This window comes from Cynocephalus volans, chromosome X, assembly GCF_027409185.1.
Source record: "Cynocephalus volans isolate mCynVol1 chromosome X, mCynVol1.pri, whole genome shotgun sequence".
Taxonomy (NCBI): Eukaryota; Metazoa; Chordata; class Mammalia; order Dermoptera; family Cynocephalidae; genus Cynocephalus; species Cynocephalus volans.
Genome location: NC_084478.1, coordinates 28,476,501 through 28,492,766, shown reverse-complemented (window position 1 = coordinate 28,492,766; position 16,266 = coordinate 28,476,501). Strand labels below are relative to the sequence as shown.

Genomic DNA, 16,266 nt, shown 5'->3' with positions numbered 1-16,266 from the left:
CTCCAAGTGCTAAGGCTTTGGGCCTAGCTTGTGTCTAAATCCCTTTCTTCTGGTAAGTTATAAGTCTTTAGAACTATGTCATCACAGTGGAAAACTAGAAAGAACCATCTAAAAAGGTCCTCAAATAGATGTGAATAATAATTTCAACAGCCATACAAAAGTGTTTCTTGTTGTCTTCGTTTGTTTGGGCTGCTTTAACAAAATATCATAGAATGGGTGGCTTATAAAAACCAGAAATGTCTTTCTCACACTTTTTTTCCCCTGATATTTACATTTATTTGATCTGGGCTGAGATCTTGGCTTCATATTTTTTGACAGTTTCCCAAATGATTTTAATGTGCTGACATGATTAAAATGCAGTAATATAGCCTACCAATTTTATTATTTTTTTTTTAAAGTCCACAAGGTGGAGGCTATACATTGAGTTGATAACAAATATGTGTTGAATTGAATAGCCAAATCAAAATCCAGATAATCCCTTCTCGGCCTTTTGGCTAAGATCAAGTGTAGTATCTGTTCCTTCTCACACTTCTGGAGGCTGAGAAGCCCAAGGTCAAAGCACTAGCACATTCAGTGTCTGGTAAGGTCCCACTTCCTGATTCATAGAAGGTATCTTCTTGTTGTGACGTCACAAGGAGGAAGGGCCAAGACAGCTCTCTGGGGCCGATTTTATAAGAGCACTAATCCCGTTCACAAGAGCTCCACTCTCATGATTTAAGCACTTCCCAAGGGCCCCACCTCCTAATATCGTCACACTGGTGATTAGGTTTCAACATATAGATTTTTAGGTGGACAGAAACATGAAGACCATAGTACTTGTATGATGTTGAATACTGTATTAGTCAAGGTAAAACTAGCTGTTATAATGGATAAGCCCCATAATCTTGGTGGTTTAACAAAGTTGTTTATTTCTTGATCATAAAAAGTACAGTTTGTACAGGGAGTGGGGGCTGGGGGCCTCTGTTCCCACAGTCATTCATGACCTCAGGCTGAAGAAGTCTCTAAAATCTTCAACATGTGGGTTCCAAGACTACTCTGAGCATGAATTCAGTCAGCAGATGGCAGGGAGGGGTGATCTATAGGAAAGAGAAAGAGAATAAGAGAGATTGCTTGCATAGGAGATTTTGAAGGGGCCAGACCTGAAAGTGGTACATGTGGCTTTTCTGCCTACATCCCATTGACCAGAACTCAATCACACAGCATCACCTATCTGCGGAAGATGCTGGGAAATGTAGTCCAGTTAAGGTGCCCAGGAGAAGAGGAAAGGGTTTGCTGAACACCTAGTCAATTTCTGCCATAAATGCCTTTTGAGGTCCATCTCTTTTGCTGTTCCCCACTGACCTTTTCCTACCACAACTGAGATATGGAGAAGCCCTTATAACCCTCCTGGCTGAGGTAATGTGTCCCCAGTGGACCCCATTAAGACCCAGATTCTAACTTCTATGCCCTTTTCTTTTGCTTTTTAAAATTCTGCTAATCCCTCTGGTTTCTGAGAAGAGCCTGAGGACAGGCCAATGATGTGAACTAGAATGCAAAAGATGTGGATCTGAATCATGGCACTACCATCAGAGCCATACCCAAAGGCACAGATGTAGGTCTTGAGAGACTCAAGACCTCAGGCTCGCAGTGACATGTACTTCCTGCTCCCAATGTCCTTGAAAAGACTGGAGCTTTTGGCTGAAATGACCTGCTCCATTGATAATGCATCTACTCTCCCAGAGATGAGAAGAAGACTCATTCTTCAGAGGGCATAAACAGCAAATTCTTTTTTCATCTCCTGTGATACAGAGTAGGAGTGTTGTAAATGCCAAGCAGTATGGATTTTTAGAATGATGACTCACCGGTTCTGGTTTTTTCAAGGCAATTATTCATACAGTCTGAATCTCTTCAAGATGAGCCAGTAAGTCCGTCATGTGGATAAAGAGAATGACTGAGATCCCAAAAGCCAAAAAATTGATTTAGGTCAAGTAGTAAAGCTGGGGCAAATGACTTTTAGAAGTAGTGCATCTGTTTTGAGAAAATAATTGAAATTCAGAACTCAAGGGCTAAAACAGTTTACCCTTGGCTTCAATGATCCTCTGGGACCAAAGGTCTGAGTTGTTTTTGTGGGAGAGGGAGTCTAGCTAATGCTTCACTTTCTTTAGGCAAGTACCCAACTCCTAGAAAATGCCTCCTCAGCTCAAAGTTACACAGAGAGATTTAATTAACAGACAGCAATATCATAAACATTAGATCTGCAAGTTGTCTAAAGAAACATTCCCTATAACCCCAGTCTTATAAATGCCTCCACTTCCTACAGTTTCCCCATCTGTAGTGCGCTCTGCACCTCACCCTTGTTTTCTGCCTCCAGTTTTCCCCTGCCTTGAATCACCATCTTTTGGCTACAAGGTTATGATTCCAAGCTTTAGGTGTTGTCTCAACTTCTTTAAGTGCCCAGAAAATAGCTGTTTGTTGCCCTCTGGACACCCTTAGTCCTCTCTGTTACTTATAAAAACTAGAATTGCTTCCATTTTTCAACTCTATTTGTTAAAAATGGGGCAATAAACCATGGCTTGCTACTGGACGAAGGGAACAAAAGTTCCCCACCCTAATCCTTACTGAGGCAGGCCTGTTCTCTAGCCTATGCACAGGTATGTGCCAAACCAACCAGCAAAAGATATCGCTATCACTATGAAACCAGGAGCCTGAACTTATTTCATGAAGAGTCACTGTGCTCACTTGAGTATGGGGGAGACTTTACATTTTTTTGTGCCTACTCTGTGCCAGGTGGGACAATCCTGCAGCCGCTGTGCACCCTATGGAGGCATTGTTCAGCTCAGATAGTTCGGATCATTGATGCCTTTACTTTTTTTTTTTCATTTTTTAAAATTTATTTCTTTTTATTTTATTCATTTTTATTGATTATACATATTCATGGGGCACAAAGCTAACTGTCAGCACCTGTGCCCAAGATGTGATGATCAGATCAATACTATCAGCATGGCCACCACCTCAAAGTGCACTCATTCCCCATGTCCCCCTTCCAACCTCTCACCAACTCCCCTCCCCCTCTTCCCCCCACCCCCAGAAACCCTAGGTCTGTTCTCTCCCTCTGCAAGTCCAATGCACCATTGTGGTCTTTCCTTATTTCCTTCTTTCTCCCTTACCTCCCATTTATGAATGAGAACATGCAGTATTTCTCTTTCTTTTTTTTTAACTTATCAATATGCAATGTAGTTGATTTTTGTGTCCCTTTACCAGTTCCTCTTTCCTCCCTCCCGATCCCCACACCCCCGCATCAACATCACATTGGTTCACTTGTCTTAACAAGTTCAAGGAATTGTGATTGTTGTGTCTTCTTCCTCCCCCCATCTCCCTTATTTGTTTGTATATTTATTTATTTTTAGCTCCCACAAATAAGTGAGAACATGTGGTATTTCTCTTTCTCTGCCTGACTTGTTTCACTTAATATGATTTTCTCTAAGTCCATCCATGTTGTTGCTAATGGTAGTATTTCCTTTTTTTTATAGCAGAGTAGTATTCCATTGTGTAGATATACCACAGTTTCCGTATCCACTCATCTGATGATGGACATTTGGGCTGGTTCCAACTCTTGGCTATTGTAAATAGTGCTACAATAAATAATGGAGTAAAGGTATCCCTTTGACATGACAATTTCCATTCCTGTGGATATATTCCAAACAGTGGGATAGCTGGATTATATGGTAGATCTATCAGTAATTGTTTGAGAAAACTCCATACCACTTTCAATAAAGCCTGCACCATTTTGCAGTCCCACCAACAGTGTACAAGAGTTCCTTTTATTCCACAACCTTGCCAGCATTTATCATTATCAGTTTTTTGGATATTAGCCATCCTAACTGGAGTAACATGGTATCTCAAACTGGTTTCGATTTGCATTTCCCAAATGCTGAGTGATGTTGAACATTTTTTCATGTGTCTGTTAGCCATTCTTGTGTCTTCCTTTGAGAAATGCCTTTTCAGCTACTTTCCCCAATTTTTAAGTGGGTTATTTGTTTATTTGCTGTAAAGGTGTTTGAGTTCCTTTTATATTCTGGATATTAATCCTTTGTCAGATGTATATTTTGCAAATATTTTCTCCCGCTCTGTTGGTTGTCTTTTCACTCTGTTAATAGTTTCTTTTGCTGTGCAGAAACTTTTTAGATTGATATAATCCCATTTGTTTATTTTTCCTTTGGTTGCCTGTGTTTTTGCAGTTATATACATGAAGTCAGTACACAATCTACTTCCTGGAGTGTTTCTGCTATGTTTTCTTTAAGGAGTTTTATTGTTTCCAGATGTATATTTAATTCTTTAATCCATTTTGAGTTGGTTTTGGTATAGGGTAAGAGGTACGGGTCTAGTTTCATTCTCCTAAATATGAATATCCAGTTTTCCCAGCACCATTTGCTGAAGAGGCAGTCTCTTCCCCAGTGTGTAGACTTGGTGCGTTTGTCAAAGATCAGATGGCTGTAGGTGTATGAGTTGATTTCTGAATTCTCTATTCTATTCCATTAATCTGTGTGTCTGTTTTTATACCAGTACCATGCTTTATTGGTTATAACAGCTTTGTAATATAGCTTAAAGTCGGGTAGTGTTATGCCTCCAGCTTTATTTTTTTTGCTCAGCATTGCTTTGGCTACGCGTGGTCTTTTATTATTTCATATAAATATCTGGATAGTTCTTTCCATTTCTGAGAAAAATGTCTTTGGAATTTTGATGGGGATTGCATTGAATTTGTATATCACTTAGGGTAGTATGGACATTTTTACTATGTTGATTCTTCCAATCCAAGAGCATGGGATATCTTTCCATCTTCTTGTATCCTCTCTAATTTCTCTCAGCAGTGGTTTGTAGTTCTCATTACAGAGATTTTTCACCTCCTTGGTTAACTCAATTCCTAGTATTTTATTTTTTTGGTGGCTATTGTAAATGGGCAGGCTTTCTTGATTTCTCGTTCTGCATGTTCACTATTGGAGAAAAGAAATGCTACTGATTTTTGTGTGTTGATTTTGTATCCTGCTACTGTGCTGAAATCATTTATCAATTCCAGCAGTTTTTTTGTAGAGGTTTTAGGCTGTTCGATATATAGGATCATGACATCTTCAAACAGGGACAGTTTGACTTCATCTTTTCCAATCTGGATGCCCTTTATTTCCTTCTCTTCTCTGATTGCTCTGGCTAGTACTTCCAACACTATGTTGAATAGGAGTGGTGAGAGTGGGCGTCCTTGTCTAGTTCCTGTTTTTATTCCTTTTATTCCTAAAAATTTTATTTTTTTCATGGCTGTCGTAAATGGGCTAGATTTCTTGATTTCTTTTTCTTCATATTCACTGTTGGAGTATAGAGATGCTACTGATTTTTGTGTGTTGATTTTGTATCCTGCAACTTTGCTGAAATCGTTTATCAACTCTAAGAGTTTTTTCCTAGAGGCTTTAGCCTGTTCTATACATAGGATCATATCATCTGCAAAAAAGGACAGTTTGACTTCATCTTTTCCAGTCTGGATGCCCTTTATTTCCTTCTCTTCTCTGATTGCTCTGGCTAGTACTTCCAACACTATGTCAAATAGGAGTGGTGAGAGTGGGCATCCTTGTCTAGTTCCTGTTCTTACAGGAAAAGCTTTTAGCTTTTCCCCTTTCAGGATGATATTGGCAGTGGCTTTATCATATATGGCTTTAATTGTGTTGAAATGCTTTCCATCTTTACCTAACTTGTAGAGAGTCTTTATCATGAACGAATGTTGAATTATGCCAAATGCTTTTTCAGCATCTATAGAGATGATCATATGGTTTTTGTCTTGGATTTTATTGATGTGATGTATCACATTTATTGATTTGCATATGTTGACATAACCTTCCATCCCTCAGATGAATCTCACTTGATCATGGTATATAATTTTGTGTATGTGTTGCTGTATTCTGTTAGCTAGTATCTTATTGAGGATTTTTGCTTCTATATTCATCAAGGATATTGGCCTGTAGTTTTCTTTTTTTGTTGTTGTATCCTTGTCTGGATTTGGTTTCAGGGTAATGTTTGCCTCATAGAATGAGTTTGGGATAATGGCCTCTGTTTCAATCTTTTGGAATAGTTTGTAGAGAATTAGTATCAATTCCTCTTTGAAGGTTTGGTAGAATTCTGCAGTGAATCCATCCGGTCCTGGGCTTTTCTTTGTTGGGAGACTTCTGATAACAGCTTCAATCTCTTTTTTGTTATTGGCCTGTTCAGGTTTTATGTATCTTCTTGCCTCAGTTTTGGTAGTTTGTGCGTGTCCAGAAATTTATCCATTTCCTCCAGATTTTCAAATTTGATGGCATATAGTTGTTTATAGTAGTCTCTAATGATTCCTTATATTTCTGAGGTATCAGTTGTAATATTACCTTTTCTATTTCTAATTTTTGTTATTTGGGTCTTCTCTCTTCTTTTCTTAGTTAGCCTTGCTAATGGTTTGTCAATTTTATTTATCTTTTCAGAAAAACCAATGTTTTGTTTCATTGATCTTTTGTATCATTTTGGGGGGTTTCTATTTCATTTAGTTCTGCTCTGATCTTAATTATTTCTTTCCATCTACTAACTTTGGGTTTGGGTTGTTCTGGTTTTTCTAGATCTTTAAGGTGAAGTGTTAGGTTGTTTACTTGCCATATTTCCATTCTTCTGAAGTAAGCATTTAATGTGATAAATTTCCCTTAGTACTGTTTTTGCAGTATCCCACAGGTTTTGGTATGATGTGTCATTATTTTCATTAGTTTCAAGTAATTTTTTGATTTCATGTTTAATTTCTTCTTGGACCCATATGTCATTAAGTAGAATGTTGTTTAATTTCCATGTGTTTGTATACTTCCCAGAGTTTCATTTGTTATTGATTTCTAATTTTAATCCATTGTGATCTGAAAAAATACATGGAATAATTCCAATTTTTTTTAATTTGCTGAGATTTGCTTTGTGACCTAACATGTGGTCTATCCTGGAGAATGTTCCATGTGCTGATGAGAAGAATGAATATTCTGAGGTTGTTGGATGGAATGTTCTGTAGATATCTGCCAAGTTCAATTTGTCTAAAGTTTTGTTTAGATCTTATGTTTCTCTATTGATTTTTTGCCTAGATGATCTGTCCAATGGTGAGAATGGAGTGTTCAGGTCCCCTACTATTATGGTATTAGTGTCTCTCTCATTCTTTAGGTCTAATACTGTTTGCTTTATAAATCTGTCTGCTCCGACGTTTGGTATATATATATTTATGATTGTTATGTCTTCTTAATGGATAGACCCTTTTATCATTATATGGTGGCCTTCTTTATCTCTTTTTATTTTAAAGAGATAAAGAAGGTTTTTGGTTTAAAGTCTATTTTATCTGATATAAGAATAGTTACTCCAGGTCGTTTTTCATTTCTATTTGCATGGTATATCTTTTTCCATCCTTTCACTCTTAGTCTATGTGTGTCTTTAGAGGTGAGGTGAGCCTCTTGAAGGCAGCAAATTGTTGGGTCCATCTTTTTATCCAGTCAGTCTGTTTCTTTTGAGTGGGAATTTAATCCTTTTACATTTAGAGTTATTACTGAAAGGTGTTCATTTACTCCTAGTATTTCATTAATTTTTGTTTGGATGTCTTAAGTACCTTTTGCTCCTTTCTTTTTGATTTTCTGTTTGTCTTCTGTGTTTGTTGGTTTCTTGGGGTGGTAGATAAATTATTTTTTTCTTTTTATTGTTAGCATTTTTATATTACTGGTGGGTTTTGTTTTTTCTTGAGTATTCATGGCAGTGATGGTTGTTTTTCAGGTACCAAACTCACTACTCCCTTGAGAATTTCTTGTAAGGCTGGTCATGTGGTATTGAACTCCCGCAGTTTTTGTTTGTCTGAGAAATATACTATTTGTCCTTCATTTCAGAAGGATAGCCTCGCTGGGTAAAGTATTCTTGGCTGGTAATTTTTGTCTTTTAGTATTTTGAATATAACATCCCATTCTTTTCTGGTTTTTAGGCTTTCTAATGAAAAGTCTGATGTGAGTCTGATTGGGGCTCCCTTATATGTGACTTGATGCTTCTCTCTTGCAATTTTTAAGATTTTCTCTTTGTCTTTGAGTTTTGCCAGTTTGATTATAACATGTCTTAGAGAGGACCTTTTTGGGTTAAATAAGTTTGGGGATCTTTGAGCCTCCTGAATCTGAAGATCTATGTCTTTCCCTATACCTGGGAAGTTTTCTGCTATTATTTTGTTGAATATGTTTTCAATGCCATTTCTTTTTTCCTCCCCCTCTGGAATACCCATGATTTGCTATTTCATGACTTAAGGTTGTCTGTTATCTCTCTTAGATTTTCTTCAATTTTTTTAATTCTTTTTTCTTTCTTTTTTTTTTTTTTTTTTTTTTTTTTTTGATCCACCTGTGTTATTTCAAACAGCCCATCCTCAAGGTCAGAAATTCTCTCTTCTGCTTGTTCTAGCCTGATGGTTAAACTCTCTGTTGTGTTTTTTATTTTAATGAAAAAATCCTTCAACTCCACAAGCTCTGCTACATTCTTTTCAGGACATTGATTTCTTTGCACATTTCTTCTTTTGGGTCCAGTATTCTTTTTCTCATTTCATTGTGTTGTCTAACTGAGTTTTCTTGTATCTTAATTCATTTCCTTAGAATTGTTGCTCAAAATTCCTTGTCAGTCATTTTGAGAACTTCCTGTTCTATAGGATCTAGAGCTTGAAAGTTATTATATTCCTTTAGTGGTGTTGTACTTTCTTGATTTTTAATATTTCTGATATCTTACCTTTGGCATTTAGTTATTGTGGCAGGGGGTATCATGGTCCACTCATTCCACCCTGATGTCCAGCCTGGATCCTACAGGGACTGCCAATTCTGGGTGGTGAGGACTGGCCTGGGCTGGGGGTCCCACAGCACCTGCCTGTTGTGGCATGGCTGACTCAGGGTGCATGGGTCCAGTGGCTCTCAGGCCTCTCTGGTTGGTGGGGACTGCCCTGGGCTGGGGGTTCTGCAGCACATGGTGCCTACCTGTCCCAGCACAGCTGGCTCTGGGCATGTGGGCCCAGTGGCTTTTGGGCCTCTCTGGGTAGTGGGGACTGGCCTGGGCTATGGGTCCTGTGGTGCTTGCCTGTTCCAGCACAGCTGGCTCAGGGTGTGTGGGACAGTATCTCTCTTTCTGTGCCTGGCTTATTTCACTTAACATAATTTTCTCCAAGCTCATCCATGTTGCTGCAAATGGCAGGATTTCATTCTTTTTTATGGCTGAGTAGTATTCCATTGTGTATATAGTACCACATTTTCATTATCCAATAGTCTGTCAATGGACATTTAAGTTGGTTCCACACAATGAACATGGGCTTGCAGGTATCCCTTTAACATGATGATTTCCATTACTTTCAGTATATACCCAGAAGTGGGATTGCTGGATAGTATGGTAGATCTATCTGTAATTGTTTGGGAAAACTCTGTACTGTTTTCCATAATGACTGCAATAATTTACAGTCCCACCAACAGTGTAGAAGAGTTCCTCTTTCTCTGCATCCTTGCCAGAATTTGTTATTCTCAGACTTTTTATCATAACCAGTCTAACTGGGGTGAGATAATATCTTGAACTGGTTTTGATTTGCATCTCCCTGATGATTTAGTGATGTTGAGCATTTTTTCATATACCTGTTGGCCGTTTGTATGTCTTTCTTTGAGAAATGTCTATTCAGCTCCATTGCCCATTTTTTAATTGGATTATTTGGGGTTTTTTGCTGTAAAGTTGTCTGAGCTCTTTGTATATTTTGAATACTAATCCCTTGTCAGATGTATAGTTTCCAAATATTTTCTCCCATTCTGTAGGTTGTCTTTTTGCTCTGTTGATTGTTCCCTCTGCTGTGTAGAAGCTTTTTAGTTTGATATAATCCTGCTTGTTTATTTTTTCTTTTGTTGCTTGTGCTTTCAGAGTCTTATTCATAAAATCTTTGCCCAGTCCTACTCCCAAAAGTGTCTCCCCTATTTCTTCCTTTTTCCTTTAGTAGTTTTATAGTTTCAGGTCTCATATTTAAGTCTTTAATCCATTTTGAGTTAATTTTGGAATATGGCGAGAGGTGTAGATCTAGTTTCATTCTTCTGCATATGGATGTCCAATTTTCCAGCACCATTTATTGAAGAGGCAGTCTTTTCCCCAATATATGTTCTTATTGCACTTGTCAAAGATCAGTTGCCTGTAAGTATGTGAGTTGATTTCTGGGTTCTCTATTCTATTCCATTGGTCCAAGTGTCTATATTAATGCCAGTACCATGCTGCTTTGGTTACTATAGCTTTGTAGTATAACTTAAAGTCAGGTAGTGTCATGCTTCTGGCTTTATTTTATTTTTTTTTTATTTTTTTTTTTTTTGCTCAGGATAGTTTCAGCTATTCAGGGTCTTTCATTGTTCCATATGAATGTTAGGTTTGTTTTTTCTATTTCTGTGAAGAATACCATTGCTATTTTGATGGGGATTGCATTGAATCTGTAGATAGCTTTGGGTAGTATGGACACTTTCATAATTTTGATTCTTCAAATCCAAGAGAAGATAATGTTTTTCCACCTTTTTGTGTCTTCTTTAATTTATTTCAGTACTAATTTGTAGTTCTTTTTGTAGAGATTTTTCACCTCCATGGTTAAACTGTTCCGGGTGGGGGGTGTTTTTGTTTTTCTTTTTGTTTTTTGGTGTGTATTGTAAATGGGCAGACTTTCTTGATTACTTTTTTTGCTAGTTCATTATTGGAGTATAAAAATGCTACTGATTTTGGGGTGTTGATTTTGTATCCTGCAATGTTACCAAAATTGTTAATCAGCTCTATGATTTTTTGGTAGAGTCTTTAGGTTTTTCTATATATAAGATCATGTCATCTGCAAACAGGGATAATTTGACTTTGTCTTTTCCAATCTGGATGCCTTTTATTTCTTTCTCTTGCCTGATTTTTCTGGCTAGTACTTCTAATACTATGTTAAATAAGAGTAGTGATAGTGGCTATCATTGTCTTGTTCCTGTTCAATATCATTCAGGATGATATTGATGATAGGTTTGTCATATATGGTTTTTATTGTGTTGAGACACTTACTTTTCAATGATCAAAAAGAAAATGTGCTGCAACTAAAGATTGTAGAAAATGTCAACTTTTAATCTTCTTCATCATCTTTTGAAAACTTTAGAAATATTGAATATTATTCTGTTTTGCAAGAAAAAACTAATTCAAAGAAACGAGCTTTTGAAAAACAGAACAATTACCCAGATTATTATTATTATTCCAGTTATATAGTTAACACTTTGCCAAATGGGGTTACCCATTTAAGTTCTAACACCAATTTTAGCATGATATAGCCAGGATGGGCACACATAATGTAGGGACAAGGGTGAGAGAAGGTGACATCTTAATACTGAGCAGTGGCATTGGCCCAGTGATTGTCAGTTTCCCCTTCCATCTGTTGTACTCCTCCTTTAAGGGTTGTGGGGACTCTGGGAGCATGATTCTTGAACTTTGATAGGGGAAAGAATTATCTAGGCAGCCTGCTAAAGCAGATTCCTAGGACTCATTCCCCAGGAACTCTAAATTCAACAGGTCTGGTATGAAGCCTAGGAAAATATATTTTAATAAGCTCCTTCTCTAGAGATTATTGGAGACAGATGAGCTGACTGAGGGCCAGTAGTGGTACCAATTTTCTGGCTTCCATCACTTCTTGCCTCTCCTAGAGGGGAGCCCAGAGGCTGGTGACTCCAATGTCACATTCACATCTAATCTTGTCTTCACATAGACCATTGAGCCAATCACTGAGATCCTTTAGTCTCAGGTGCTTTCTAGGGGAAGGGGAGTGACAAATATAATGTTTTTGAGCTTTAAGAAATTAGTCAGGAGAACTATTCAAACTATTTCAATGAAAATTTACTCAAAGAAAGCAGTTACCACACTGAACTCCTTTAGTTTCATTCTTTTTTAGTTTAGTCCTTAAAATTAGTCCTGAGTAGAGTATCTAATTGATTGTGGTTAAAGAAGTAGGGTCGTCCTTCTATAGATTCCAAACTTGGAGAGAATCTCAGTCTATGACATGATAGAGTTTTATCAGTCACTCTGGCTGAGTGAAGAGTTCAAGTCCAGAATGAGGGATTCACAAGCAGCCAAGGAGAGACAAAAAGGAAATTTCAAAACCTTAATTTTAAATTCATTAGGATCTTTTCCCTTTTAAAACAATGGCCCAAATAGAGGGGTCCTTTTGAGTTACACTATCTTGTTGCATTCTATGTGACTTCAGTAATGTTTTACATGTCCTCACACAAGTTATTGAACCTTCTGAACTTCAGTTTCCTTATCTTTACAATGGGAATGATAATGCCTAACTCATAGAATTGTAGTAAGGATTATACAAGAAAATGTACACAAGGTTCTTAGCATACGACCTAGCACCTAGTAAGTGCTCAATAAATAATAGCTATTATGATATAATTTTTTCATTAAATGTATGGGTATGGAAAGCAAACTCTTGCTGAAGTGTGAAGAATGTACTGTATGGAGGAGAGAGTTCCTACAGAGAGATGGGTTAAAAGGGTTGCAATAATTCAGGGGTAAATTAGGAATGTCTGAACCAAGATAGTGGCTATAATGATAGAGAGGAAAATGAAATTGGAAAATATTTAATATGGAGAGTCAGTTATACTGGTCACTAATTAGATGTGGGTGGTGATATGAGGGAGAAATCTAAGATGACTATTGAGAAATACTGAAGACAGTCACTTATTAATTCAATAAGTACAGTGGCTGTACTGGGGCACTTTGGGGGGTAGCCCAGATGTTAGATATTTTGGATCATCGATAAATGAGGAGCCCCCAAAAGCTGCAGCCTAACCCATCCCAGATTTTTACAAAAGGAAGAGTCTGCTCTCAACCCTGCTGGGAGTGAACCCCAGGGAATGTTGACTCTTGAACCCCCTGCCCATCAGCTTAATGACTTAAACTCACAACAGGACTCTGGAGGATCACTTCACAGGGGAGTGTCCACAAGTTTCAAGAACCCTAGTGTATGATCAAGAAGCAGGGGATCAGCAAGGTCGCCAAGACAGCTTAATGGGGAAAGAATAGTCTTTTCAATAAGTGGCCCTGAAATGACTGGATATCCATATGCAAAAGAAATGGACCAAAGACCTAAAAGTAAAAGCTAAAACTATAAAAACTCTTAGAAGAAAACCTAGGAAGAAGTCTTCATAACCTCGGATTTGGCAATGGGTTCTCAGGTATGACAACAAAATCACAAGCAACAAAAGAAAAAATAGATAAGTTGGACTTTATCAAAATTGTAAACTTTTGTGCTTCATAGGACAGCGTGGAAAAAGTGAAAATATGACCCATAGGATGGGAGAAAATTTTTGCAAACCATATATATGAAAATGGACTTGTATATAAAGAAGTCCTACAATATTTATATATTTTATAAAAATATATAAAGAAGTCCTACAATTCAATACTAAAAAGATGAATAATGTAATTTTTAAATTGGTAAAGTATTTGAATAAACATTTCTCCTAAAAAGATATACAAATAGCCAATAAGTGTATGATAAGATGCTCAACATCATTAGTCATCGGAGAAATGCAAATCAAAATTACAATGAGATACCACTTCAACACCCACCAAAAAGACAGATAATAATAAATGTTGGAGAGGATGTAGAGAAACTGAAACCCTCATACACTGCTGGTAGAAATGTAAAATGGTGCAGCCTCTTTGGAAAACAGTCTGGCAATTCCTCAAAAGTTTAAATATAGAGTTACCATATGAACCAGCCATTCTACTCCTAGGACATACCCAAAAGAACTGAAAACCTATGTGCAGACAAAAATTGTACATAAACGTCCAATAACTGGAAACAACCCAAATGTCCATCACCTGATGAGTGGGTAAACAAAACGTGGTATACCTGTGCAATGGGATATTATTCATCCATAAAAAGGGAACAAAGTACTAATCCATGCTGCAACATGGATGAACCTTGAAAACATTAAGCTAAGTGAAAGAAGGCAGTCACAAAGGACCACGTACTGATTCCATTTACACGAAATGTCCTGAATAGGGAAATCTGTATGGAGACAGAAAGTAAATTAGTGGTTTCCAGGGGCTAGGGAAAGGGGGAAATGGGGAGGGACTGCTAATAAATACTGGGTCCCCTTTTGCATGGTGAAAAAATTCTGGAATCAATTGTGGTGATGGTTGCACAGCTGTGTGAAAATACTAAAAACCATTGAATTGTACACTTTGAATGGGTGATTGTAAGATATGTGAATTATATCTCAATAAAGTAGTTATAGAAGAGAAGAGAAGAGGAAAGCCTTACTTGTTGGCTTCAAGCTTTGTGACACGCCTGCATACCCGATGATCCAGGACCCAGAAGTCACTTCCCCGGGGTCCAGGCTCCCCAATGACTGCTGTGAATTGGGTCCATGTGGCATAGCATTTCTGGGCCTCAGTGTCCTCATCCAGAAATGATAATCCTCAATTATCTCTAAACCACTTAGCTCAAAAATTCTATTCTGTGACTCAACTTTTCTAAGTCATGGATTATTTCTCATTCTGCATACTAAACACTGACTACACTCAAAGCTTAGTTGAAAATTACTTCATGAAGTATAGTCTCCTTAGCCAAAAGATGTTGATTCATGCCACGTTTCTCCATGCAGATTTTGCTTTTCATTATAATAAGAATGGGAAGAAGTTCTTAGTCTATAAAGTTTATGGAGTGTCTGGGTTTTGGAGAAACAATGCATCTTAAAAGGGCTATATTATTCCCACCCTACCACCTAGGGAAGGCTTCTTTCTCTGTTAATTTCTCAGCAAACATTTTTATCTGTACAAGTAAGCAAAAGCATTAAAATCAAAACACCATTTGCCTTGGATTTCAAAACCACAATTTCTGTTTGGCTTTGTTGTGCCTAGCTAAAATCTTGTGGGTTAGTCTTTGTTTCACTGTAAAAAAATTAAGAAGTGATCTTTGCTAAATGTGATGATGTGAGCACCCCACTGTAAATTCTAATGTTGCCTTTTGGTAAAAAGTTGTTCTCTGGTTCATTATCCACCTATATTTAAGGCAGGAATCATCTTCACCTAGCTTTTTTGTACAGATAAGTTGCTAAGTACAGTTAGACCAAAGAACGAGACTGATTCCAAGCCTCCTGGACTCACAACCCAAGCTCAGTGGGTTGACATTTCACCCACTGAACTGGAGGGTGAGTAAGTACTGGATGACATGCTTCTGCTGCTCCCTGAGGCGCTTGAAGCATCTCTACACTAAATCACAGGTTCGTTGGCTGGGAACCTGAAACAACTGAAGACTCTGGGGACCACTGAAATTATTCAGAGTTCTGATGGTCAGAATTTTTGGATGCATCTATGGGAGAATTGTGCAATGAGAGCTTCCATGTCTATATTTGAGTAAATGATTACGGGTTTAAAGCAAAACTAGAGTAAAGGACTGTTGCAACATTGTGGTTTTGGGTGGCTTATCTGGACTGCTAACATCTTTGATAGGGACCTAGAGCAGTGCTTTGCTACCATAGAAGACTCTCAATAATTGTTCCAATCTTTCCCTGCCTCATTACACACACCTGTTACATTCCAGATGTTGTGTTTTGATTCTTGTTTAAATGTTCACTGTTGATGTTGTTGTTATATCTGCCCAGATTCACCCACCTGCCTAGGAGAACCCACTGGGTTCCCCACAACAGCCAGAAGGATTATTCAAAAATACCAATAAGATCACAATATTCCCATGCATAAAACCTTTCAATGACTTCCTATTAATCCCAAAATAAAGTCCAAACCCCTTTAGCTCAGAGCACGGTTTCCTTCTGAATCAGGCCCTTGCTTATCTCTTTACTTCTTTATTTGTATGCTACACTCACACCATATCCAATTATGGGTATGTTCTCCTGTGATTTGTCTATTGAGCATTTCCCCCTCTGAAATTCCCCCTTTGCTTCCTTCTCTGACTGGCTCATGCTACACAACCTTTAAGACATGGCTCAAGCATCACTTCTTACTAGAAGCTTTCTATGACCCCTCCCATCCCCAGACTGAGTAAGGTATCCACCTCTATACCACCTGAGCACCTTCTGTTTACCTCATTCACCATATGTAGAAGCCACTCCCTCATCATACCATAAGGTCTTTGACGACACAGTCTGGTTTTCATTTCAATGTTCCCAGTGTCAAACATTCCTCTTGGATCAGAAAGACTACTCAAATTTGGAGGGGAAGTAGATAATGCCATTTAAAATAGAG

General features: G+C 37.8%; 1 pseudogene; it reads left to right on the top strand.

The window, feature by feature from the left end:
• The first annotated feature begins 474 nt into the window (after nt 1-474).
• Nucleotides 475-614, top strand: LOC134368887 (U2 spliceosomal RNA; annotated as a pseudogene).
• Nucleotides 615-16,266: the final 15,652 nt, after the last annotated feature.